We start from the raw sequence: 26910 nt of genomic DNA, 5'->3' as shown, positions 1-26910 counted from the left end.
AACACTACCAGGGGGGCTGAGGGAAGGCCCATGTGACCTAACTCTACCCTCCTGAGTACACAAGCACACCCTCCAAGGGCCTGTGTATCATTCTGCCCCAACTACCACTGTTAGCAGCTGAGCATTATTTCCAGGGGCTTGAAAACGAGTCCACCCAACCTGTGCTACCACCACAGCTACTACCCACATGTATGCACCAACTGCAAGCCTAGAGACTGGCCATTCCAGCCTGTCAAAGCCACCACCAACACAAGTACAGATGGTTTGTGAGTCAGAGGATTGACCCTCCACTGCTATTACCACCAAACCCACTGCCTTGGAACCAGAGGACCCACTCACCCACCCAGTTCATCACCGTCACTGCCAGCACCCAAGAAAGCCATGCAGGATCAAGAGAATTGCATAGACCTGCTTACATAGACCTGCTGACACCAGTGCTAGTGTATGCAGCCCTGAAAACTAGGGAAAGGCATAATTGACTTGCACTGCCACCAATGGGGGCCAAAGACTGGCCCACCTGATGGCCCTGTCCCCAACAAAACTTCACCACCACCTGCATGTATGTGTGGTGAATTATATGTGACTAAGCCCTCACATATAAAAATAAAGTTGAATGTAAATTGATTAAATTTTGTACTTCAATGATATAGACTGGTTTAATAGTTAGGAAAAAAAAAAAAAAAAAAAAACAGTGGAGGAGCGGCATGCTGGCTCATGCCTGTAATCCCTGCACTTTGGGAGACCGAGTCGGGCAGATCACTTGAGGTCAGGAGTTGAAAATCTGCCTGGCCAACATAGTGAAATCCCGTCTCAATCAAAAATACAAAAATTAGCCAGATATGATGGCACGTGCCTGTAGTCCCAGCTACTCGGGAGGCAGAGGTGGGAGAATAACTTGAACCTGGGAGGTGGAGTTTGCAGCAAGCAGAGATCATGCCACTGCACTCCAAACTGGGCAACACAGCAAGAATCTATCGCAAACAAACAAAAATAAATAAATAAATTTTAAAAATTACAAAGTCTCATCCGTATGCTGCCTACAAGGAACACATCTCACCTGTAAAGAAACATATAGACTGAATGTAAAGGGATGGAAAAAGCTATTCCATGCAATGGAAACAAAAAATGAGGAGGAGTAGCTATAGTTTTATCAAATAAAGTTGAATTTTAATCAAAAACAGCAAAGAGAGACAAAGAAGGTTATTATACAATTATAAAGGAATAAATTCAGCAAAAGAATGTAACAACTATAAACATATGTGCACCAAACACTAGAGCACCCAGATATATAAAACAAATATTATTAGATCAAGATGGACAAATAGACTGCAATAATATAATATCTTGGGGACTTCAGTACCCCATTGTCAGCATTGGACAGATCATCTTGGCAAAAACATCAAAAAATAAATATTGCCTTTAAATTGCACTTTAAACCCAGGAAGCATAAAATACTTTTGCCTAACATTTCATCCAACAGGAATAGAACACACATTCTTCTGATCAGCACATAAAACATTCTCAAGAATAGACCATATTGTAGGATATAAAACAAGTCTTAACAATTTTTTTTAATAATCAGAATATATCAAGTATCTTCTCAGAACACAGTGGAATAAAAAATCAATAACAAGAACTTTGAAAACTATATTAATATTTAGAAATTAAAGAGCATGCTTCTGAATGACTATTGGGTAAAGAATATTATTAAGAGGGGAATCAAAACATATATTGAAACAAATGAAAATTGAACCACAGCATACCAAAAACTATGGTATTCAGGAAAAAAAACAATGCTAAGAGGAAAGTTTTTAGCAATAAACACCTACATTAAAACGTAGAAAGATTTCAAATAAACAGTCTAATGATACACCTCAAGAAATTTAGGAAAGCAAGAACACATCAAACCAAAATTAGTAAAAGGAAAGAAATAATAAAAAATGAAAGTGGAACTAAACAAAATACAGGCTGAAAATAGTAATACAAAGGATCAATAAAACAAAAAGTTGTTTTTTGAAAAAAGATAAAATTCATAAACTGCTCACTAGACTAATGAAGAAAGAAAGAAAGAAAGAAGACCCAAATAAATCAGATAAATGGAGACATTACAACTGATAGTGCAGAAATACAAGAGATCATCAGAGATGATTATTAATAACCCTACACTAACTAATTTGAAAGCCTAGAAAAAACGAACAAGTTCCTGGAAAAATGTAATCTAGCAATATTGAATTAGGAAGAAATAGAAATCCTGAACATATCAATAATGAGTAATAAGATTGCATCAACAATAAAAAGTCCCCCAACAAAGAAAAGTTCGAGACTGGATTGCTTCATTGACAAATTTACCAAATTTACAAAGAAGATCTAACATCAGTTCTCCTGACATTATTTTAAGTATTTGAGGAGGACAGAATTTCACCCAATTTATTTTATGAGGCCAGCATCACCCTCATACCAATACCAGACAAGAGTCTAACAACAATAACAACAAAAACAAAAAAAATACAGCTTGATATCCTTGATCAACAAAGATGAAAAAAAAATCAACAGAATACTATCAAATTGAAACAAACAGTAGATAAAAAATTATAATGTGCCATAATCAAATGGAATTTATCCCAGAGATGCAAAGATTGCTCAACATATACTAATCAATAAATGTGATATATCACATAAAGAGGGTGAAGGACAAAATCTTATCATCATCTTAATAGACACAGAGAAATAGGGAAAATTTAACATCCTTTAAGATAAAAACTCAACACATTAGGAATAGGATGAATATACCTCAACATAATAAAGGCCATATGTGAAAAACCCATAGCTAACATAATACTGAAAGGTAAAAAGTGGAAAGCCATTCCTCTAAGAACTGGAAAAAAATAAAGATGCTCACTTTCCCAACTGCAGTTCATCATAGTACTCAAAGGCCTGGCCAGAATCATCAGGTGGATTGAAAAAAATAAAAGGCCTTTGAATTGGAAAAGAAAAAGTTAAATTTTTCCTCTTGGCAGATGATATAATCTTATATCTAGGAAAATCTAAACACTTAACCTAAAATTTCTTAGATTTGATATATAAATTAAATAAAGTTACAGGATACAATACTAATCATACAAAAAGTGGTGTTCATACATACCAGTAATGAATTAGCTAAGAAAGAAAAATCAAGAAGGCAATCCCATTTACAACAGCTACAATAAAATACCTAGAAATAAAGTAATCCAAAGAGCTGAAAGACTTCTACAAGGAAAATTACAAAACTCTTACAAAAGCAATTGAAGAGGACACAAACAAATGGAAAGATATTCCATGCTGGTGGATTTGAAGAATTACCATCATTAAAGTGACCACACCAAAACAATCTACAAATTCATTGCAATCTCTATCAAAATGCCAATGACAATTTTACAAAAATAGAAAAAAAAATTATTTAGAACCCATAAAGAGGCTAAATATTGAAAACAATCCTAAGTGAAAAAAACAAAACTGGAGTCACCATGCCACATGACTTCAAAAGATATTACAAGGCTATAGCAACCAAAACAGCATAATGTTGATACCAAAACAGACATACAGACAAAACAGAAATAGACTGTCCAAAAATAAATCCGTGTATTTGCAGCCAGCTGATTTTTGACAAAGACATCAAGAACCTACACTAGGGAAAATACACCCTCTTCAATAAATGGTGTGGGCAAGATCGGATATCCACATGCAGAAGAATGAAAAGGACCCTTATCTCTCACTACATAGAAAAATCAGCCCAAGATGGAGTAAAGATACAGAGTTAAGGCCCACAATTATAAAACTACTAGAAGAAAACTTTGGGGAAACACTTCAGGACACTGATCTAGGCAAAGATTTTATGGCTGAGACCTAAAAAAACACAAGCAACAAAAACAGAAAAGCTTCTGCACAGCTAAGGAAACAATCAACAGAGTAAAGAAACAATCTGTAGAACTGGGAGAAAATATATGCAGAGTATTCATTCATCAAGGGACTATCCAGATTATACAAGGATCTCAACACATTGCTAAAATGGGCACTAGATATTTCTCAAAAGAAGACATACAGAGAGCCTACATATATATGATAAAATGTTCAATATCACTGATCATCATGGAAGTGTAAATCAAAATCATGAGATATCATCTTACCCCAGTTAGAATGGCTATTGTCAAAATGACAAAAAAATATATAAATGCTGGAGAGGATGTGGAGAAAAGAGAACTCTTATACACTGTTGGTGGGAATGTCAATCAGTACAGTCAGTGTGGAAAACAATATGAGGATTCCTCAAAAATGTAAAAATAGAACTGCTATATGTTCCAGCAATCCTATTAACAGGTATCTATTCAAAAGAGAAGAAATCAGTATATCAAAAAGATACCTGCACCCCCCCCCCCCCAATGTTCATTGCAGTACTTTTCACAATAGCAAAGATATGGAATCAACTTAAGTGTCCATCAACCCAACAAATGGATAAAGAAGATATGGTATTGGCACACAATGAAAAACTATTCAGCCATAAAAATGAATGAATAACACCAGTTGCAGCAACATGGGGTAAACTGGAGGTCATTAAGTTACATGAAATAAATCAGGCACAGAAACAATTATCACATGTTCTCACTATATGTGGGGGTCAAAAAAGGTAATCTCATGAAGGAAGAGACTAGTATTCTAGATACCAGAGTGTGGGAAGGATGAAGAGAGTAGGTTAATGAGTCTAAACATACATTTAAACAGAAAGAATAATTTCCAGTGATTGAGAGTAAACTTTAGTTACTAAACAACAATGTATTGTATATTTCAAAATAACTAGAAGAGAGTATTTGAAATATTTTTAACACATTGAGATGATAAATATTCCAGGAAATAAACACCATGATGTGATCATTACATGTTCTATGCATGTAACAAAAAATCACATGTCCCCCATAAATATATACAAATGCTATGTATCAATAATAAAATAGAAATATATATACCTATTATGTACCTTTAATTATTAAAAGTGAAACTTTAAAAGGGATAAGGGAAATATATTGCAGACTAATGTAGTGGTGTGAGAGGGAGCGGAAGTACAGAGGCAAGGAAAAGTGAAGGTTAAACTACTTCATGGCCTAAGTTATTGCTTTTTAGTCTGTAAACTTTATATCATAACCTCAATCTCCAACACTAAATTTGGACCCTACTTCCTCCCTTAGCTTAGTGAAACATCTTTTTTAACTGTCCACTTTCTCTGTCTTCTGTGATGATCATTATTCTGTCTTTTAAATCAATAGAATTAGGTTACTCTTGTTTAAAATAGCTAGCTAGCTAGCTGGATACTCAACCTTGGAAATAAGGCCAAATGGAGAGGGAAGACATGGTATTTTAATATCATACTGGAGCACTGTTTAAGAGGCTTGTGTAAAGATTAATGAATTACATAGGATAAGGTACCTATGTTGATTTCACTATTTATTGTTTGATGATAGCCCAGACATTGTAAATATAGATTAGTTATAGATTTTGTCTAGGGGAGACAACAACCCCAAATATGATAGTTTTACTACCTGTAAGCAATTATAATTTTGTGTGTAAACACAAAAATATTATTTAAATATATTTCCCCAAAAATGCATATAAACTGTTCCTGTCAATGCTTAAAACCAGGTAACCAGATTTATCTTCTTACAAGTTCTGTTATTAATAAATTAATATCAATTTATAAGCATTCTGTTTTGAACTTTTTGAAAACTTAATTTTATACTCTTCAATATTAAAATCTCCTTTTGTTGTGTCGTTTATAACCTGTCCCCAACTGTGCTCTTGTTGCATTTTATTAAAATTTGCAATGCTCATAAATGGAGAGACTAAATTTCAACCATGTTGAGGCACAAATAGGGTGTTCCCAGCTCTTGGAGAGCTTCTTGAAACTGCACCCGTTCCCTCTACTGATTCCAGTGCAGCAGAGCCCTGGCTGTGCAGGTGAAAGCCTGACATAAAGGTTTTCCTTCCTAAACTGCCACAAACCCCTGTCCAGAATCTTTCCCGACACTGTCTCTGGCTTCCCTACATCCAAACGCCTATTATTTAGATATATCCGTTTTTCTCCCACTTCAGGTCTGGTTTACACATATTGTTTTCTCTGTCTCAAATGTCCTCTTCTCAGAATCTCTTCCTTGAGTACTTATATTTATTTTTTAAGATGGAGTTCAAATGTCACTCTTATATACTGTAAAGCCTTTTTTGTTTGTTTGTTTGTTTTTTCTCTAGCCCTACTACTGCTTTGGAATCACTTTGCTATAAAACAACAACACACATTTAATGGGGTCCTCTATGGGGTAGGTGTCATGGGAGGCTCTGGGAATACAAAGTCAAATAAAATATAATCCCTGACCTTGAGGTCTTCCAGGGTGGTGAAAAAAATTACTGGCTGGTAGAAGTGTTTATACCTCTCTGACAGTACTCAGACAGTTTTATTAAAAGTTTACGTTTACTTGGCTTCCCACTGGAAGATGGTGAAATGCTTCCTGGTGAGGATTTGGCATAGTGTTTTTAATATATTTAGAGGCTTACAGCAAAGTTTCTGAGGCCAGATCACCTCATTTCAACTCCTGGCTCTCTCACCAGCTAACAATATGACGCTGGAGAAGTTATGTATCCTAACTAGGTCTCAGATTGTTTACTGATACGTAATAGCCATTATTTTTTGTCTTATTATTATTATAGTTGATAAAACATAATTATTTTGAATTGTTGAGTTCAGATTGCAAATGACATTTAATGTTAGATTATATAGTTTGAAATTTAATAGTAAACGGAAGTCCTTACAATATATAAAATGAAATTAGTAACATCAAAGCAACATCCTATATCAATATTTACTGGCCTATTGGCATTCACTCAGCTTATTAGCTTTTTATCTATATAATGTCTCTTTACTTGGAATATGTTTTATATATGCTTCTCTAATGACTGAACAGAGTTGAACATGTGAATGTTCTCATTACTGAGTACTGATATGAACAGACTGATTGATCTTATATAAAACTTAAAAGTTTTTATATTAATACCCAGTATGTGTGGAAGCTACTGTTAAGCTATTTAGGATATCGTTTTATGTTTGAAATGTTTTAAAATGATGTAAACATTTTTAGTGTTTTATGAAAAAAACAAAAACCAACACAATACAAACTAAAGGGAGAGAATGTGAAAATCATGGAGCAAACCAACAACTGATACATAACAAGATCAAGATTAACAAATAGGCCAGGCGAGGTGGCTCATGCCGGTAATCTCAGCACTTTGGGAGGCTGAGGCGGGCAGATCACAAAGTCAGGAACTCGAGACCAGCCTGGCTAACATAGCAAAACCCTGTCTCTACTAAAAAAAAACAAACAAAAAAATTAAGTGGATGTGGTGACACGTGCCTGTAGTCCCAGCTTCTGGGGGAGGCTGAGGCAGGAGAATCCCTTGAACCCAGGAGGCAGAGTTTGCAGTAAACCAAGATCACGCCACTGCACTCCAGCCTGAGTAAAGAGAGAGACTATCTCAAAAAAAAAAAAAAAAAAAAAGAAAAGAAAAAAAAAGAAAGAAAGAAAAGAAAAGAAAAAAGACAGAAAGAAACAAAGAAATAAAAAAGATTAACAAATAGGAGCTGAAGAACTTGGATGTAAGGAATTTTCTAAATGACTTGTATTCAAATGGAAGAAAACTGGCATTGCCAATGCAAAATAAACAGCAAATATAAATTTTGTGCAGTTTTAGGTCAAGTAAGAGAGGATGTCATCATATATATAGATATATATGTGTGTGTGTGTATGTTTCCTTCCAAAAATTAGGACATAAATGCTAAAGACAATAGTTTAACTCATTAAATGGTGGCTTTACAGAAAGTCCTAAAGATTTTCAACATTGACAAAAATTATTACGTACATTTGGAGAACACTTCTGAAAAATAACTACTAGCTACATTTTCTTTGAGATAGTATGAGAAATTGAAACCTAAGTAACATAAAAAGATGCCCAGTGAACATTATTTTTTATTTACATTAACTATCTCAACTCATATAACATAATTATATATTAAGCAATCTAATTTATAATAAAATTGTTAAACTTCCCTAAGGTTTTGTCATATGCTAGTAAGTATTCTAAGAAGTTTGTATATGCTAAGAAAAGAATATTTAAAATATTAAATTCTTACCCTAATAACTTGGTAAGAATTAAATATTAAATCCCTATCATAAGAATTTGGTAAGAATTAAATATTGTTAACATAACAATTTATCAAGAATTAAATATTAAATCTTTACCATAAGAATTTGTTGAAAATTAAATATTAAATTCTTACCATAGTCCAAATGGGGAGGTTCTGTTTTATCATTGGTTTCATTGTACAGGTGAGGAAATATATGCACAGATAGTTGAAAAAAAGTTTCTCAAGGTCTTAACCAATATTTAATATTTACACACAGTTTACCTAATTCCAGAGGTTTCACCTGTTTAATATCTAAGTGATTGTTGTGGACAACATGTATTGCTATATATGCTTATAAAGACCTATAGGCAGCTCGAATATTATAGGCACAGAGTCATAAATCCAAGAGATGGTCTAATCTCAAATGGTTAACTTGGTAGTTAAACCACACATGGAAAAACTAGCATGGACATGGATGTGATAAACAGCAGTGCTGAGAACCAAGAGACACAACCACTATTTGTGTGTGTGTGTGTGTGTGTGTGTGTGTGTGTGATAACGTTATATAAAATTGCAAAAAGTAAAGAAAATAGACATGATCTGCTCTACATGAAAGATAGGCTATTGTACATAAATGATTTTCTGAGTTCATTAGGTTGAACCTAATGCTACAATAGCACAAATATATACTCATGCATTGCAGAAGAATAATTGCTAGAAAATGTTGCTAGGCATTACATTTTCTTTATTTATTTGCTTAAGAGAGAGTTTATGAGCACAATGAAGAATATTCTTTGGTGTTGCTTTTAAATTGCATAGTTGAGCATGAATACCAGTGGCTAATATGCTGTCACTCTTATAGCAGGTGATATAAATAGAAATTCTATGTTCTAATAATATTTAAATGAATGATCAATAATTTATAAAAAAGAATCATTTACACACTTTGTTTATCAGGCATTGATATAAATGGTATTATTCAAAAGATGTTCTTTTAGGTTTAATGTCATGATTTCTCCTAAAAATAAATTTTTCAATGAATATTTCTAATTAGGATTGGCTATTTAACACTCCCCACCCCCACCACTTTGGATTTCCTCAAGTACACTTCAAACTCAGTTGTTCAAAATTCACACCATACTTCAACTCTCTACCCTGATAAAACATATTTTTCTCCATTTTCCTTATCTCATTAAATGCCACCATCATCTACCTAGTTTCTCAAGCCAGAGAGATGAAAGTTATTTCTGATGCCTTTCATTCCCTCATTCCCTATATTAAATGCATGATGACATTCTGTTTATTATCCCAAATACATGTCTCTCAAGGCTTCTCTTTTAATCTTCTGCAAAAATCTGGGATTCCAGCTCCATGTTTTACTGTTTATTTCTTGGTATTTGGTGCCCTGCTGCATTAGCATCTTGTTTGTCTCCTTGCATATACTCTACCTTCCCTCCAACTGTCTCCAAGTATTTTTCTTAAGTGACATTTAAAACCTGAAATATAATAATATTACTCCTTTCACAAAAGTACATCAATGGCTATCCATTGTCCCTATTTCAAGTTTTATGATGATTATGATGATTTTTAAAATTATGATTTATCTAGAAAAATGTGAGCATTGTGAGTGTAGCAACCATGTGAATCTTGCTAATCAATAGATGAGTCGGACACATAGCGGTATTCAGTAAAAGTTTATTAAATAAATAAGTGAATCTAGTTAAGAAATCACAATTCCTAAAGAGTTCAGTATGAAATTATGAATATCTTAGTGGACTGCTTTATACTCTGTTTATTCTTCTGTTTTAGTTCAACTGATCTCTCTTTCAATATTGAAATTAGACTGTATTATTTCTCCTTTTTATTCCTCAAATCATCTGTGGAAAGGAACAGCTTCTGTATGTTTTTATTTTGAAAAACTTCAATGCAGGCTTAAAATATACATTTAAACTAATGGCAAATAGAAAGAGCTAAGTCAAATAGTCAACAAACTGTCACAGAAAGCCTACAAATATTAAGAGCAAGATATGGCATAAGGAAAACATGTTGCAGACTTTAGTCAAGGATAACACAAAAACCTATGGGTGAAGAGACCAATGAAATAGGAGTTTATTCCCATATCTGCTTTAAACTTGTGTGACTTCACAGGCCTTCAGTTCTTTCATATGAGCACTGGAATGGATTTTTTAGTAAATCCATCCAATACTACAATTTTATGATTACATGTAGAAATTATTCTTTCTTGGAAAGAATGGTTTTACTATTTCTTTTTCTTATTTCTATCCTGTCTCTCACCTGTCTTTTTCTAATATCCTCATAAAACACTGCCTTTGTGTCAGTCTCTAAAATCTTTACATTATGGGACTAATTATATTAAGTCATTTTTCTCCAAATAACCTAAGAATTTTATACTGTAAATCATCACTTAACATCCTCAATAGGTTCTTGACAACTATGACTTCATGCAAAACAACTTATATAGGAACAAACTTGATCATAGGCTAATTGATATAAACAAGAGTTAAGTTCCTATGATATAATTCTTGTCATGAAAATATCAAGCTTCTAAATAAAGATAAAAATATTTATAATATGAAATATTGAAGTAAATATGAGTTTTATGAACTTTTAAGAAAAATTAATAAAAACAAGTAAGATAATTATTTGCCTTCTTGTTCCTGTCACAGGTGACCAGAGCCTTTCTGGGCAACTCAGGGAACAAGGTGGGAACAAACTTTGTACATGACACTATTCTATCAAGGGCACACACACACACACACACACACACACACACACACACACACTCTCGCTCTCTCTCATTTTAGGACCATGTAGACAACCAATGAACATGACATACATATTTTTGAGATATGAAAGGAAGGCAGAGTACCCAGAGAAAACCCACGCAGACATGGGGATAAGGGGCAAACTCCATACATACAGTGGCTCCCACCAGGAATTTATTTGTTTTTTCTCATCAATGTTACAATGGAAGGCTGTTGAATGAAACAACATTAAGAACCTGCTCTACACTAGTATGAACACACTAGTAATGAAACTTATGATACTGAAAGTTTAAGTAAGTAACTTGCTCAAGGTCAGAAAGCTAGTAGTACATGGCCCTGGGATCCAAAGGCAAGAATCTTGGCCCCTGAATATGTTGTTTTTACTACTAGGCTACAGTGCCTGTTGAGTTTAGTCAATGAAGTATGTTTTGAAGGAAGTCAGAGGGAGGCATGTATGGTGAATGCCTGTAATCAAAGAACAAGTTCTACAAGTAAATATATAATTAAAAACATAATCTATGATAGATGTCTATATAAACTATTAGCCATAGAGACGATTCACTCTGCAAACATGACAGAGGGTGTATAAAAGAGATAACAGTGAGTAAAATATCTGATATAACTTAGATACAGCCTGGCAAGCAGGGAAAAAAGCAAAGAACCATGAATGGGTATGCAGTTTCAAGTTTTGAGGTTGAGTGAATTGTATGGGAAGAAGATAGCTGCCATTAAGCTAAACTGTGAAAGGCTTTATATATTAAGCCAGATATTTAATTATAATGCCAAAGGCAATGTGGAATGATTAAACTTTTCTAAGTTTTACATTGACATATTGGAAAATTTTTAAGATATTAATTCTTATGGTAGTGTGAAAAAAAGTAATTCTCCATGGACTAAGGACTTCTGTTGGGCCTGGCTTCATGCCCAACATTGATTGGTGAGAAACAAATAGAGAGTCTACGGAATAAACAATAAAAGCTAGTTGTCTGAAAGTAAAGTGGAATAGAATCTTAAGAGAAAAGCATACGGAGAGACATCCTTTAAATAACGGAGATACATAAAACATATATAAGAAATGCACACCCTATTGTAAAATAGAGTCTCATTTGGCAGTAGCCATTACAAGCATGCCTTCATAAGAACAGAATGCGAGTTCTTATTGTTATTCAGTGGCCGTTGATGTATGATAACAATATCCCATATACAGCCTAAACTTCTCCACTTACAACAAGAATATTTTATTATGTTTGGTCATAAAACAGTGCTGAATGCATAGTAGAAACTCAATACATAGATTTTATAGACTTTGTAGACTGTTTGAGAACTTTTGGATTATATTTTTCCCTGTAGCACATACTTTTGTGTTCCTAATTTTCATTTTGATATCACTTTATTTTATGGGCTTATGACTATGATTTATCATTAAATTTTAAGTATTTTAAAAATGTTGTTTAGCAATTTTAGATGTGGTTATATGATTTTTATGCCTAGAATTTTCCCATGGAAACATATTGCAAATTAGCTTTCATTTACCAGAAGAAAAAAATAAAATTTTACATAAACCAGTTTTATCCAAACATGAGCTGAGAGCAATAGCAGGTGGTCCATACACTGAGGAATATCTGGTAACGTTCCAACTGTGAGGCAGAAAATTCTGAAATGGTACAATATAGGAATGTAATGTGAAAGATTAGGAGGGCTGATGTTAGCAGAAGAATAAAGTATCCCGAGGTAATAGAAAGGATAGGACATTGTTAAAGTACTTGGCTGTCAAATAGTACATTACATTATGGGTTTTTATCTTCCTAATATTGCTCATTGTTTAGGTGTTACTGTTTGTTAGTAAAATAGTGCACACATTTTTGAGGAGGGCTGATGTTGATGGCTCTTTTTTTGTCACTTTGATAGAGTTGAAATTAGTCATCTGCAATAGATAGTTTTGTACCATGTACAAAATTGTGCTTTGAATTAGCTGCTGAATTCATGATTTATAGGTCTTAACAAGGCTGATTTTTACCACACTCTTCTTCCCTTAACTTGAATTGCATCACTAAAAAACGAAAGCTAAAAACGATTGTATTAGTCCATTCTCACACCACCATGAAGAAATGCCTGGGACTGGGTAATTTATAAAGATAAGAGGTTTAATAAACTCACAGTTCCATAGGGCTGGGGAGGTCTCAGGAAACTTACTTACAGTCATGTCAGAAGGGGAAGTAAACATGTCCTTCACATGGCAGCAAGAAACAGAAGTGCTGAGCTAAGGGGGAGACGCCCCTAATAAAACCATCATACCTAGGGAGAACTCACTATTATAAGAACAGTATGAGGGTAACCAACCCCACGATTAAATAACCTCCCACTGGGTCCCTCCCATGACATGTGAAGATTATGGTAACTATAATTCAAGAAGAGATTTGGGTGGGGACATAGCCATACCGTATCATTCTATACCTGGTCCCTCCCAAATCTCATGTACTCACATTTCAAAAAACAATCATGACCTTCCCACAGTTCCCCAAAGTTTTAACTCATTCCAGCATGTACTTGAAAGTTCAAGTCAAAGTCTCATCTGAGACAAAGCAAGTTCCTTCTGCCTACAGATGTGTAAAATCAAAAGTAAGTTAGTTACATCCTAGATACAATGGTGATACAGTCATTGGTTAAATATACCCATTCCAAACAGGGTAATTGGCCAACACAAAGGGGCTTCAGGCCCCATTCAAATCCAAAATCCAATAGGGCAGTCATTAAACTTTAAAGTTGCAAAATGATCTCCTTTGACTCCATGTCTCACATCTAAGTTATGCCATTCCAAGAGGTGAGCTGCCACAGCCTTGGGCGGTTCTGCTTCTGTGGCTTTGCAGGGTATGGTGCCCCTTCAGCTGCTTTCACAGGCTGACATTCAGTGTCTGTGGCTTTTCCAGGTGCACAGTGCAAGCTGTGGATGGATCTACCATTGTGGGGTCTAGAGGATGGTGGCCCTCTTCTCACTGCTCCACCAGACAGTGCTGTGTGGGGGCACCAACCCCACCTTTCCTTTCTGCATTTCCTCAGGAGAGGCCCGCCATGAAGGCTCTGCCCCCATAGCAAACTTGTGCCTGGATATCCAGGCATTTCCATACATCCTCTAAAATCTAGACAGAGGTTCACAAAGCTCTTTTCTTGACTTCTGTGTACCTGCAGACCCAATACCATGTGGAAGCTGGCAAGGCTTAGGGCTTGTACCCACTGAAGCAACAGCCTGAGCTGTACACTGACCCCTTTTAGCCACAGCTGGAGCTGAAGCAGCTGGGAAACAGGGCACCATGTCCTGAGGCTGCATGGGTTGTGGGAAGAGGGGCACACAACCATTTTTCCCTCCTAGGGCTTCAGGCCTATGATGGGAGGGGCTATTGTAAAGGTCTCTGACATGTCCTCAAGACATTTTCCCTATTGGCTTGAATTTCTTCCCAGAAAATGAGGTTTTCTTTTCTCTCACATCATCAGGCTGCAAAATTTTCAAATTTATGCTCTGCTTCCTCTTGAATGCTTTGGCACTTAACTTTTTTTTTTCTGCCAGATACCCTAAATCATCTCTCTCAAGTTCAAAGTTCTGCAGGGAAAAATGCTTCCAGTCTCCCTCCATAGCAAGAGTGGCCTATACTCCAATTCCCAACAAATTCCTTATCTCCATCAAGACCTCAACCTTGACTTAATTGTCCATATCACCTTAAGCATTTTGGTCAAAACCATTCAACAAATCTCTAGGAAATTCTAAACTTTCCCAAATCTTCCTGTCTTCTTCTAAGCCCCCCAAACTTTTCCAGCCTCTGCCTGTTACCCAGTTCCAATGTTTCCACGTTTTGGGGTATCTTTACAGGAGCACCCCACCCTCTGCACTACCAGTTTTCTGTATTAGTCCATTCTCATGCTGCTATAAAGAAATACCTGAGACTTGGTAATTTATAAAGAAAAGAGGTTTAATTAACTCACAGTTCCACAGGGCTGGAGAGGCCTCAGGAAACTTACAATCATATTGGAAGGGGAAGTAAATACATTCTTCTAAACATGGCAGCAGGAAGGAGAAGTGCTGAGCAAAAAGGGAAAAACCCCTTATGAAACCATGATTATCTTGTGAGAACTAATTTACTATCACAAGAACAGCAGGAGAGTGATCGCCCCCATGATTAAATTACCTCCCACTGGATCCCTCCCACAACACATGGGGATTATGGGAATTACAATTCAAGATGATGTATGGGTGGGGACACAGTCAAACTTATCAAAGATATAAAACAAGATTTCTCAAAACCTGCCAAAACATCTGAAAACTGATCAAATGTAACCTACATATCCTTGCATGATGTTGCTTGAAAAGGTCAAAAGACAAAATAATGTATGTAAATGTATTAGTATTTGCTGTCATTGCACTTAGAAATGTGTGTCTGAGTTTCCTTTTAGAAAGCAAAATGGTTTCATTTCAGCATAAATATGCATTCTTTTTACCTATGTAATTATAGGCAAGGAATAAAACACCATATTGAACCATGTATGTACCTGTATCTCTATGCATGTGTATGCTTAAAATATTACTTCAAAGGAATAATCCACAGATATATTTATTAAATGTCAGTTGAATACAATTCTGGATATATTACATGTGATGCATTAACTTTACTAAACATTTTAAAATGTTACCATACTATGTTTTCTTCTCAGTTCATGTTTAAGAATTTGAGAATTCTAAATTTTAAATAAAATTTTGGATTTTCTACATGAAGACAAAATATGAAATTGAAATAAATGGCTATGGTTCGATAATCTTGAGTCCAGAGCTAAATGCTGAATATATTAAAGTAGAAATATAAAATTGGATATTGTATATAAACTATAATAGGATAAATAATTTCAAACAAGAAATGTCCTATAATCATGTTTGAATACTATAGATTTAGTTTTAAACCATTTTTGAAAAGGCTTTAAATTGCCCACAGTAATTCTTTATAATCTATAAGTAAAAAGCAGCATTATTATTTTACAATAATAAAGGACAGTTATTATTCTGTTTGGCCATTGTGTATTTGCCTTATTAATTGAGAGCCTACAGAAAAAATTTTAGTAATTAAAAATTAAGCTTATATTTACAAAACTATATAAATCTATTTTATGTTTATAAAATTATATAAATCTGTTTTATATTTATAAATATATAAATCTGTTGTATGTTTATAAATATATAAATCTGTATATACATATCTCCTTCAGAACTATTCGAACGAAGAATCCTGTGTATATTTGTTTTCTAGAGCTGCCGTAGCAAATTATCTTAAACTTGGCGGCTTAAAAATAACAGGTATGTATTCTTTCATAGTTCTGGAGGTTAGAAGGTGCTTCCACTGAGGGCGGAGCTTCCTCTGAGGGCTCTTAGGGAAGGAACTTTCCTTGCCTCTTCCAGTCTTCTGAGTCTTCTGAGGGCTCTCAGATATCCTTCTTCTGATTGGTTTGTAGCTGCTTTCTTCCTACCTCTGCCTCCTTCTTTGCATGACCTTCTTCTTTGTGTGCTTCTATGTCTCCATGTCTGAATTTCCCTTTCTTATAAAGACACTAGTGATTGGATTTATGGCCCACCCTACTCCAGTATGACCTCATCTTAACTAACTACATCTGCAAAATCTTATTTCCAAATAAGCTCACATTCTGAGGTTCCAGGTGGACATGAATTTTGACAGTGGGCAGAACTCTTCAACTGGGGACAGCATCTAAATGTGTACATGTGGAGTAGTCATTATTAAAACATGACTCAAAAAATCTAGTTCTACTCTCCAATCTAGTCTCTTTTCTTGAGTTCCAACAAAAGAGTTGGACTCATGAAGAATTCTGGCCCTCTCATATCTTATGTGCATCTACAAACGAGAACTTTTGAAGGGACTCCAGAAAGACCTATCCAAGAAGTGTTTGAAGGATTCCTGTGAATCAGCTCTAGAATGGAAGACAAGAAGGAAAATGAAAGGATAGGAAACAGAATAAAAAAATTGGCTTACCAACTTTATTCCTAGGACTCTCTTTATCTTGTGTTCTTAGTAGTACATATCAGTTCTTCAGAAATAGCTGGTGCTTGCTTTGGCAGCACATATACTAAAATTGGAACAATACAAGAAGATCAGCAGAACCCCTGTGCAAAATATAGCTGGATAATTCATTTATTGGGGTAAATATAGGTAAAATTCTATCAACTATCACAGAAGAAACAGAGAAAGCCAGTGTCTAAGTGGTAGAATTTGTTGAATAGAGAAATAAAAAGGCAATTGTGAAATTCTATATATAACCTCAAAACTTTGAGTATTCAAGTGTAACATGGAGAAGCATTTTATAGGATTATATGTGAAAATACTTAGTATTGGCTAAGAGATAAATAAAGGTCAAAAATATATGCCCTAACCACCCCCTCCCAACTATGATTTGGTTATTTTTAATAAAAGAGTTTTCTGTATGATTTTGTTCACTAATCAGAATATGCATCAAAACTGGGCAGCAAAAACTGAACTGTGGGTGTTGAGGATGCAAATTTTTGTACAAAATATATATTATAATGGAAATTAGCAAAATGAGTTCTACATAATTTAGAGCTCCTGGCATCAAGCAAATTAACAATTACTTGAAGGAAGTAAGGATGACTGGCCTGTAAAGAAAAATTGTTAAAGGAATACTTGATAGTTATTCATAAACACCTGAAGTCTGGCATCAGTTAAATGGATTAAACTTGCTCTGTACCTACAAAAAGTTCCATAATCAGTTTTCAACTTGATAAAATGAGATGGGGTATACATATTCTCATTGAAATCCCCTCTAAAGTATAATGGAGATTTTTAAACAAAATTAATGTGAAGATACTATGTAAATAATATATTTGTGTCATAAAACTTTAGAGTTGGAATAACTGTATAATTTCCATTAATTCTTCTTAAATATTAGGTTTTGGTAAAGGTATGTTATAGATTTACATGTGTAAAAACTATCCAAACTTATTTTAAACACCTCTACTATCACCTTCAGTTCTATTTATGGTCAACTTAATAGATTTATGTAGGTCCCAAGCTATTAGAGAAAATGACAAAATAATTTTTAGTTTAACTTTCCAAAACGCAGATGCTTATTGTATAAATAAAACTCTTTCCAAATGATTTGACCAGAATTCATAAAGCAGAAACATCTGTTGTTCAGACTCATCAAACTATACCTTATTCTGTATTCTGTATTTATAAACCACAAAAGATAATGCTCACTAGTTGAAGTCTATAGACTTTCATGCATTATTTATGAAGTCAGTAAAAATTTCAAGTATTTGCATAATAATTGATGTTAGCAATAAGAATATGAGTTTATAAATAGTTTCCAAGTGCCAATAAATGCCAGTAGTGGAGATAAACAGAAAAAGGTGATTTTATCACACCTGATTTAATGCTGTTTTTCTTTTATATTTCAACAGTCAGTGGAATCTTGGCAATAACAAAGAGAGAAACAAATTTTACATTGTTAAAAATAACGTTTAGATTATATTTTGTATGTGAGAATGTGCAGATATTGAGTATAAGAATTCTACATTTTTGAGTTAGGTGAATTTAGGTATGTTTTGAATCATTTAACTTTGAGAGAATTCTGTATATTCACTAAAGGAAACATTCACATTAAATTGTTCATCTTTATCAGTCAATGAATCTAACTGATAACTTTGGAATACACCTTTTGGCAAAGCTATATTATTATGTTTTAATTGTATTGAATAGGTGTGAGAAGCATTTTGTTTACAGAGCATTTGTAAAATAAAAAGTGATTAACTGTGGATAATCTGTGTTTGTTTTCCTTTGAATGTGGAGATGACAGAAGTAAATATCATAGATGCCATGAGATTTTTTTTATTAATTGAAGCTAGTAAATTCCCTTTGTTTATGGGTAACCCTATATAACTGAGTAAAGTTATTCTCTGTAAATGTCATTCATATCTTTATATATTGGTCATGATTATTTATATTTGTCTTTAGTAACTTTGGTAAGAGAAGAGGCAGTTTTAATTTAAGGAAGACATAGACCAGGCTGCTTTAGAAATTTTATTATCCTATTAAATCTAAGAAGCCATAGGAATGATATGTGGGGCAAAATAAAAAGTTTAGTTAAATGACAAACCTTATTTGGAATATAAATAAGTTAAAAAAGTAAAAAAAGGAAGAAACTATAAATAAATTACCAAAAAAACAAACAAACAAACAAACAAAAAACACTCTTATTTTATGAAACCATGTCCTGATTCCATTGCATTAGTTGGTCCAATCTTCAACGTCTTTTGCAACTCACATTACTTGACAGGAAGCCAAGAAAATATTTTCAGTAGAAAAAGGAATAGTCATCTGCCACTTCAAACTTGCTTCTGAAAGGGGAAATGATTTTCCCTAGAGGTTTTCTTGTCTTTTCTCTATTTGAGCTAACACCGCATCTCACTATTTTCAAAACCTATTCAAACCTTGGGAGGATCTAGGCTTTTCAAGAACTCTCTATACTGATGATACAGTGCATAGTTTTCCTTAAATCAACAGCAAGAGGTGAAATAAGTAATTCACTTTTGTAGCTTCTATGTATGTCTGTCTCTCAGTATCCATAGGCGATGGATTCCAGGACCTGCTGCCCCACCTCCCATCCCCCAACAGATACCAAAATGCAGATGCTCAAATCCTTGGCCGGGCGCGGTGGCTCAAGCCTGTAATCCCTGCACTCTGGGAGGCCGAGACGGGAGGATCACGAGGTCAGGAGATCGAGACCATCCTGGCTAACAAGTGAAACCCCGTCTCTACTAAAAAATACAAAAAACTAGCCGGGCGCGGTGGCGGGCGCCTGTAGTCCCGGCTACTCCGGAGGCTGAGGCAGGAGAATGGTGTAAACCTGGGAGGCGGAGCTTGCAGTGAGCTGAGATCCGGCCACTGCACTCCAGCCTGGGCGACAGAGCGAGACTCCCTCCCCCACCCCCCGCCCAAAAAAAAGGCCTAGTATTTGCATATAAACTACTTATATTCTCTCATGTATTTTAAATCCTTTTTAGATGACTCGTAACACTTAATACAATGTAAATGCTGTACAAATTGTTGTTATGCTGTATTGCTTAGGGATAAACAGCAATAAAAATGTTTGTACATTTTTCTTGTTATTGGAATCTTTCTCAAAACCCACAGCTCAGTTTTTGCTACCCAGTTTTGAGGCATATTCTGATTAGTGAATAAAGTCAGGTAGAACACCCTCCTTTCATGCAGCCATCCATTTTTCCTTATGGATATTTCCTATCCAAAGTTGTTAATTTAACTCATGGATAGAGAAAGTTATATTTATCAGGAGCAAGCAAGAAAACTGTGTGTGGCAACGATGTTTCTCTAGATTTTTCTCTCAGTGTGTGTGTGTGTTTTTTACTTTATTTGGTGAATACTAGGCAACTCTACACCATTCCTGCCCCTAGTAATTTATGGATATCAAGACTGAAAGGAAATGAAACAAATTTATTACTTACATGGTATTACTACCTACTAAAGGGCAAGATAATCCACAACAAAAGAGCCTCAGGTTCAGTGAGAAGTGAAACCTAAGGAAGAAGTGGAGTTCTGGTATTTAATGGGGTTAAGGGTTGGATCCAAGTGAGTCCCTTACCCTCAGCTCCAATAGGTGAGGATTTAAATGGTTTGAACTTCCCTGCCATAGCCAAGGGAGAGACTCTGAGTTTTCTTACTGCTTGCCTACATGTGCGGAAAAAGAAAAAAAGAGGAGGAGGATGCCTTCAAAGTGGTTGGCAGTTAACAGTACCAATAGAGTGAAACTCTTTATCACACTTTGAGAGAAACTTCGAGAAATAAAAATAGGAGATGTAGTCCACAGACACTTAGGAAATTCACATTGTGTCCGAAAGACTTAGCATCCATTCATCTAGAAGTTGAAGAAAAATAGAAACTGGGTTTGACTAAATGACAGTATGAGTGCTATATATAAGACATTTTCTAGCCTTTCAGAGAAGAAAGTTAAGAGTACATGAAAAGATTATTACTGTCCCTGTTTGCCTTTGAAGATTACAGAGGATTACAGTCAGCATGCAGAGGCAATATTGTTGTAACTTACAGTTTTAACAATGAATTCTATTGCTAGAATTTCCTTTTATTAATATTTTCCTTTTATTAATGTTTTCCATAAAAGAATTCCTACAGTTCTGATTATTGTTTCCAGCATGGACCTTAGAACCTCATGTTTCCATTAGGTTCTTCTTAATTATGTACACTAGGAGGAAATGGAGGGAATTTCATTATTCTATTCTAAAACTTACCCCCTCCCAATTTAAAAATGGAATGTTTGAATACTGGTATGTAAACGATTCATGATACTGTCAGCCTCAGTTACTTGGGAAAATAATAAAACGCTCAGTCATCTAAGGCATGATTAATGAATGCCCTTGAACTTAGCTTCTTCTCTTCCTTCCTCTGATTACTTTCCTTTGTGTGTGTCACAGCTCCTGATGAACACAGACAATAGATAAGACAATTAACCACATTAATGTTTCAAAACACTTTATAATTTGTTTAAAATTACAGTTTGAAGTTAAGTTGGGGAACCAGATGCCCTTTTACACGGGGAGATAATAAATGGTATGCTTTAATTATGTATGTGGCCCAATTATCATGAGTAATAAGTGAAGCAGTATTTTTAAAGGTTAGAGAAGTTCTGTATATATTAGAGTGGAGAAACTTTAACATTCTAAAACTGAATAAAATATTTTCTTAAGAAGAAAGATTTTACAACATATGGGATATCTGTAGGAAAAAAAATTGAGTAATATACTTTTTCAAGATTTTATTTAGGGATATTTCTTTCCACATTAGGTAGTTCACAGATAATAGTGGTTTTGTTTACAAAGTCTTTCTTGTCAAATCGAAATTCATACAGAAATTCATGTGAAATATTGATTGGCTATCCTTTTACAATTTACTTGATAAACTCTAAGTAGCCCAGAATTCAAGCCTAGAAGACTCTGACCAGTATTATCTTCATCTTTTAAGCTAAGAAATAATATTCCAAACCTATTTATTAGATTGTTACTACCATTTGACCCTTTATAAGCTGTTATGTTTCAATTTATTCAAATAACATATAATTGTCCAATAAGTTTGGATTGCCTCAGTAACAGCTCAGTAACAGTAAAAGGTTAATGGACCTTAAAAAGGAAAGAAATCCTGTCATGTGCAACAACACATATGAACCTGGGAGACTTTATGTCAAGTGAAATAAGCCAGGCACTTAAAAGCCAACATGACATAATCTCACTTATATGTAGCGTTTAAATAAGTAAAACTCATAGATACAGAGAGTTAATTGGTAGTCATCAGAAGCTAGGGCATGGGGAAATTGAAGAGATGTTGGTCAAAAGACACCAAATTCTAGTTAGCCAGGAGGAGTAAGTTTGAAAAATTGATTGCACATCATGGTGACTATGGTGGATAAAAATACATTTATATTTGAAAATTGCCAATAGAGTAGATTTTAAGTATTCTCACCACACACAGAGACAAAATAGTAAGTAGGTGAAGATGTTGTAGAGGCCCATATTCGGGCTCATGTACCTGATGCTCAGTTGAAGCCAAACACTAACACACCAATGTCTGGGGATAGATAAAAGTGTATTCCATTTGGCCAAAGTGGGAACAGGGCAAGATCTCTCAGATAAGTCTTAACAATAAGACAAAGCAGAGAGGTTTTTGTTTGTTTTTGTTGTTGTTGTTGTTGTTGTTGTTTGCTGCTAGAGAGTAAGAGGGAGAGTTTTAGGGAACCAATGGGAAAGTTTGTGTTTCTTTAATCTCTAATAACATCCTGAACAACCAGACTTCTGGGCCTCAGCAGTTAGTTGCAACATCCTTATAGGCATTCATTCCTTCTGCATATGTTTTTTGTTACCTTGAATTTATCTTCTCCTGCTTGACAAAGAAACAGTACAACAGCAGTTTGCAATTGTATTGTGAGAACAAGGCATGTTGGCTTCTGTGCAAGCAAGCAACAGCCTAATCCGACTTCGTTTTTTTTTTTTTTTTTTTTTTTTTTTTTTGTTATCTCAGTCACTAAAAATACTAAGGTACTGAAATCTAAAGGGACCCAATTACAAGGTAATGCACATATTAAATATGCATATGTTAAATAGCTTGATTTAGCCATTGAAAAATGTATGTATACTTTAAGACATCATGTAGTACATCTTAAATATGTATAATTTATTTGTCAATTAACAAATAATTCAAAAAGAAAAAAACATTAATAGGAAGACTCACAAAGATGAGATAACAGGAAATGATAAAGAAAGAAGAGGAAAAAGGTCAATACAGTTTCAAAGAATGAAACATAAAAAACAGAATCAACAGTGGTATTTTTGATATGATCTTGAAAGTTAGCAAAGGAAAAAAATTACACGAACAATCTAGTTTTATAAATATTGATCTAGAGACACAACAGACAATAGTTCAGACTATGTTTGAATATAAGAGAATGTAGTTAAATATCAGTTTGGAAACTTCATTTGGAAAATATTAACATATAGTGAATAGTTCCACACTTCATAACAGAAAATTTCTCTAGATGAAAAATATAGACAGAAAGCAGCCAAAAACTAGTATTTGAACTTTTTGTAGTATCATTACAACTAATGTTTTGTGTACTAGTTTGTTTTTGGAAATACTGGGTCTAAGAATCAAAGGAGAAACATATGAAGCCTTTTTACTTTTAAGCCAGGTGAGAAAATAAAATCTGCCTTTTACTTTCTCATAAGTCCCAAAAGGGATAAGAATTTAAAAAAAGAAAATGAGAGACCTCATCATCAGGGCATATACAGTGTTGTGAAGGCAGATGTAGTAAAATATATTATCATCTAAAAAAGCACTGAAAAAACTGAAATGCAACCTGCTAATGAAGATACGTATAGAAAAGAGATATGAAATAAGTGCTTTTGGAAAAGAAGATAACAATAAAAGGATTTCTGTGAAAAGACTAAAAACACAAAGTCAAATAAAATACTTGACAGAATTTAAATAATAGACACCAGCTGCATGGGTTTTAAGATTTTGGTGAAGGAAAAATGTAAGAAAATATTTAAAAATTAGATTCTAGAAAAGTAAGAAATATACAGACATTCAGCAATATATAATGATTTAATTTCACAGAAAAAAATTAGACATTTATTAGAAACTGTGTTTATAAGGAAACCACAGAATGAGAAGAATCCTTAACCCTACTCAACTTTAACAATTATGATACATCGAATTAACTTTTGATGGCAAAAGTGATGATGACATATTTTTTTTAAAGTAACCTAGCCTAAAGTACACTCTTAACCACTATCATTTGGACAATTTTTTAAAAGCTCTTGTGTTGTGTCCAGTAGCAAGCTCATAAGTGGAAACTTATTGGGCATTCAGGAGCAAACTGGTGATATGGAATTGGATTCTCTTTTTTTCTGTTTTTATTCTCAACAAAATTTTACTTCTACCTCCTACTAAGAAAGATCTGCTTCTGTTCATTTCCTGTATAGTTTGGTATGTGAATAAAATATGAAAACAAATACAAAATAAAAGATGGGTAAATTTTACATACACTTTCATAGCATTTATGGATAAAAAAAAAAAGAAAAGAAAAAAATTACAAGCAAAACAATTGAGAAGTGAAAAGTCAAGGGCTTTGATTCATGCTGGGGTGAGAATCCATGCTGGGGTGAATTTGATTCATGCTGGGGTGAGAATCCATGCTGGGGTGAATGCTGGGGTGAGAATCCTCATGACATATGAAAAGATGGAACCCAGGACACACAGTAGACAATTGGCAATTGAGAAAAGGAGAAACATCTCCATGGAAACAGTAGAGAATGATTTTTTCATTGACCTTAGGAGAAAGAAATCCATCTTAATTTTGTCAGATTAAGTAAGGATTTCTGTGGCCATATAAAAATGTGTAATACAATATAAGAAAGTACTTTCCTCACATGTAGTTAAAAATGGACAATTGTTCTGATAAAAAATATGCTTAGAGCTAATCTTGCTGCCAGAGTTTAGGAAAATAAATAGAATGGTCCTATTAAATGCCAGGTACTAGACTAGACCAAGGTGCTCATGCCATCACTAGCAAATAGTAAGCTCACAGTCATCTTGAATAACTGCAATATTAATAGATGTTTCAGGAAAAACTGTATAATTTAGAGCAATGGATAAACGTGTAATGGTATGACAAGTTTCTGTGCTAGTTTATGAGTGTTTTAGATTAAAGAGAGAGGTCAGTCTGCCAGGTAATCCCACAGTTGAAACTGTATGAAATTAAAATACTCAGATTTCAGAAGAAAATATGTACAGCGAGATGTGATTTACAGAATAAAATCTTTCTATTTGAAGGAATATATAGTGGGAATACCTAGAAAATGGTCTGGAAAGAATGATAATAAATTGATGCAATTCTTTATCTGGCTACTCCAGGTCAGGGAGTATGGATCATCCATGAGTGTGTCTACAAAGAGCAAAAGGAGGGTAATACTATGGGGACTCTTGCATGTGCCATGCACACTATAGTCTATGTGAAAGCTGCTCACCGGAATCATGTAGTGTACAATCTTCCCTTTGGCAATGGGATGGGTAATGGTTATGATGTGAAGCAAACTCTTTGTTTATACTCTCTACACATTACTTTTTGTTTTTATAGCAAGATTTTTTCCACATACCAATTTTATAATGAGTGAGAATGCTAATGAGGGACAGAAATACCAGGTAAATATTCCCCTACTTCTTGTTTGTTGCAGAGTGTTATTGTATTACGTAGACACCTTGAATTAGTTTTAAAAAGAATGAAGTTTTTTTTTCTTCTCACAATGCTATTATTTCAAGGAGGAAGACATGTGAAGACTGTGTATGTAGATTCAATAAGATTTTAAACACATGCATGTAAACTTGGCCTGCAAGAGGCACTTGGATCTAGAGAGGCTGGCAGCATATAGCAGAACTTTATCATTGCTTAGAGCTCTGTTACAGAAATTATGAGCTGGGAGAAGAAACAATGGTGAGCTGATGTAAGTGAGAGCAGCCAGGTTAATTAATTAGGACTCTCAGTAAACACTAGAACAAAAATAAAGAAGACAGGAATCCACTAGAACAAAATAGAAGCCAAGGAGTCATTACCCACCCATAGACCCAATAACAATAGATGATCAATTTTGATAAGAAAATTAGAAGCAGGAGAGAAATTAGCATTTTATGAAAAACAAAGAGCTTGTAGTCAGTCCGACAGATGGATGTTTAATTCTTGAATCCTCTATTTACAGATGCTACTATAACTTCCTCTGTGAATTTGTTTCCATATAAGGGATATAATAACTATTATTTTATGCAGATATTTTGTTGTGTTGTTGATACGTTTGTGTGAGTTACTTGAATACTATATCTAAGTGCCTAGTATATTTTCTGGCACACAGATGTTTATTAAAGGGTGGGCCTCTATCTCTACCAACATCTAATATGAAAAAAATTCCCATTTCCAAAGGTCTTCAGAAGATGAGTATGAACTCATCTTAGAGTTGAAGAATATATCAGAGAGGAACAGGTACAAAAGAGATTCCAATCTATGTATTTCATGTAAAAAGATATTTAATATAGGGACTAAGAAGGAGACTTATCTCCTGATTAGATGGTGTGCATAGGCAAAGAAAGGAAAAAAAAAATGCTGCTATTTTCACAAAGGCAGAAAATGCAATAATTATGGAAAAGTTGCTAACAATGATTTCAGATGCTTGTCAAACTTAAACAGGAGGTCACCAGAAAAAAACTCTAAACCTCTTCACTATGCCATCCACATCTTACACTCATGGCCTTATTTAGCATAATTTCACCTGGAGCTCTCTTGTACTAT

General features: G+C 34.4%; 1 protein-coding gene and 1 pseudogene across 4 annotated transcripts in view; both read left to right on the top strand.

Annotated features, from left to right (window-relative positions):
- The window catches only part of PCDH15 (protocadherin related 15), a 914927-nt gene that overhangs the window by 194867 nt on the left and 693150 nt on the right, over window positions 1-26910 (top strand). The window lies entirely within an intron of this gene.
- Window positions 17077-17169, top strand: LOC116269572 (annotated as a pseudogene).

The sequence above is a fragment of the Papio anubis genome, chromosome 11 (assembly GCF_008728515.1).
Source record: "Papio anubis isolate 15944 chromosome 11, Panubis1.0, whole genome shotgun sequence".
Lineage (NCBI taxonomy): Eukaryota > Metazoa > Chordata > Mammalia > Primates > Cercopithecidae > Papio > Papio anubis.
The sequence above is the reverse complement of the archived record's forward strand: the minus strand, read 5'-3'. Positions and strand labels throughout refer to the sequence as shown.